Raw genomic sequence first — 2,626 nt, 5'->3', positions numbered from 1 at the left:
CGCTGAGCACTTGTGCCGGATTCTAGTGGTGGAAATTGAGTAGCTTATTTGGCTTCGAATTTAACATTTCACCACTTTCCAAAGTTTAGATATAACCCTATTTAAAATTCACAGGTTGGGATGAAAATTGATTTTATATATCACCGGAATATGTTTCTAATCTATAATTTATAACACACTCGATCTTCAGCTCGCACTCATACAGTAGAAATGTAACACATAAATACCTCTCACATATAACAAATAGTAATATATAAATATATTCCACATAAAATCATATTAGTTTAATTGATCTATTCATAAATTGTAATTATTAGAATGAAATTCAGTTCAAAGGAAAGGATCATATGAAGTACTCATGTTGCCCCCAAATTAAATATAGTTTTAGGTAATTACAATAATTGATGTATGTGTTTTATATATGTGTATAGATTTGTCATCATCCATTTTAATGTAGACATAAAATTAATAGCTAAAACGAATACTATTTTGAAACGGAGAGAGTAGTATTTTGACTAATATCATTGGTAGAAATAAATATCCTCTTTCAGATATTTATGGTGACAGACAAAATTTGAACACTTATAAATTACCGAGAATCATAGTAAGGGTGTATACATCAAAATTACATTCGCTGATCCGGACCTAACCAATTGTAGCTAAGGAACTTATTAGGGTTTTCTCTAGTTCTTCCTGTAGTCTTGGATGATCAAGATTCGTTGGCTCCTTGTTGCAACTTCGTCGGTAGCCTCTCCATCTTCTTTTCCTAAATTCCCATATTTTGATTTTTCACTTCATTGCTCGTTCTGTCTCCTGCTAGAAACCAACAGATCTGAAATTACTAAAATTCAGAGGCATGCATCGGATGGTTATATTACAGCGAGACTTATCGAATTCATTCAAAAGCATAGCCGAAAATGATTCATCAAATAATGCAATTGACATCATCACGATGCTCACAATATTACATTAAAGGAGCTTATAAGATTGATCTGTTATAACAATAATAGACTATTTTTACATCATCACGGTGCTCACAATAAATCTAAGTCATACGAATACAACACGCAATTTCTGTCGCTTGGGCAACGCCGACGCAGGATTCTCTTTCTTTGGTAGCTCCAGATCATCGACCTTGGCGAACCATGGGTGCTTGAGCGCGGCGGCTGCCGTCAGCCTCTTCTCGGGATTGCATGTGAGCAGGCCACTGAGCACCTCGAATCCTTCCGTGGATAGCTTCGTCTCGGGGAACCGATTGCGCAGGCGGTTGCACCGTTGCAATTGCATATCCAGCTCCGGCATCACCTCCCTGGCGAATGGCGTGGACGAGAACCACGGCCACGTGCTGTCGTCAGGCACGCCGAGCAAATCGAAGATCGCGCAGAGTTGTCCGTCGTCGTGGAATCCCTGGAACAGTGGCCTGCCTTTGTTGATGAGCTCCGCCATGACGCAGCCAAGGGACCAGGAGTCGACCTTCTCGTCGTAGTCGGGCTTCCCCAGAAGCATCTCAGGCGCCTGGTACCACAGAGTGCCGGCCGGCGCGTACGGGAGGCGCTCGTCGATGGACATGGCGAGCCCGAAGTCACAGATTTTGACGACGCTATGACTCTCGCCGATAAGGACGTTCTGGGGCTTGATGTCGCGATGGATAATGTGGGCGTCGTGCATCTTCTTGGTGCCTGAAAGTAGCTGCCACATTGCGGCGCGCACGGTGGCCTCGGGCAGCGGCGGGCTCCCGCGGGGCCGCTGGCAGAGGAGATCGTGGAGGCTGGCCGCCATGCACTCCATGACGAGGATCATCTCCCCGGTGACGGGGTCGCGGACGACGCCGTGGTAGCCGACGACGAACGGGTTGGCGCCGCCGCAGTTTGCCTCCTCAAGGAAGCGCGCCTCGCGGAACGCTGTATGGTCGGCCGGGCTGTAGCGCTTCATGGCGACGGTCTGGCCCGTGGCACGGTGGCGCGCCTTGAAGACGGCGCCGAAGCCACCCACGCCGAGGCAGCAAGTGTCCTCGAACTCGTACTGGTCCATGCTCCCCACGGCGATGCGCTTCCGCTTCAGGCCTGGCTTTACCGCGGCGGTGGGGTCGCAGACGGCGGCAGCGGTCTTGACGCTGGCAGCCATCAGGGCCGCAGGGGACGAGGCGAGGAGATGATGAGGTGGACGACGTCGGTGACGGATGTGAGTAATGCGAGAGAAAGCGAGGGTGTAGAACTGTAGATGGAATACTTATAACGTTGCGTTAGATTATATTAGATAAGATAGTTAGATTAGATAGATGTAATGGGCAACTGGAATAACGACATCTCCATCTGATCGAATCTTAAAGCAAAAGCAAGTCCGACGAGGGCACATCAGATAATCATCCTACGTTTTACTTCTGCCAGCACTATATTACTCCAAGGCTATAGAAAACCACGCTCGGCCGATCCTCGGTGGCAGCCAAGAACACCCGTATCCCCGTCGCTGCAGAACTGGCCGGCACCCAACAAAGAAAGGTAAGCTCAAGTCAGCTGGTGCTAGTCCATACCAAACAAGGATGCCAGAAATTTGGCTGAAATCCTTGCTGGGTTACACCTTTTACGAAAAATACAGTTCATGCAGTAACAAGTACCTTTTTCTCGAG

At 47.6% G+C, this 2,626-nt stretch overlaps 1 pseudogene; it reads right to left on the bottom strand.

Moving 5' to 3' along the window:
- Nucleotides 1-1,050: 1,050 nt before the first annotated feature.
- On the bottom strand, nt 1,051-2,124 carry LOC118471943 (putative cyclin-dependent kinase F-2; annotated as a pseudogene).
- Between the last annotated feature and the right edge of the window lie 502 nt (nt 2,125-2,626).

This window comes from Zea mays, chromosome 5 (genome assembly GCF_902167145.1).
Source record: "Zea mays cultivar B73 chromosome 5, Zm-B73-REFERENCE-NAM-5.0, whole genome shotgun sequence".
Classification (NCBI taxonomy): domain Eukaryota; kingdom Viridiplantae; phylum Streptophyta; class Magnoliopsida; order Poales; family Poaceae; genus Zea; species Zea mays.
This window is presented reverse-complemented; position numbering and strand designations above follow the sequence as displayed.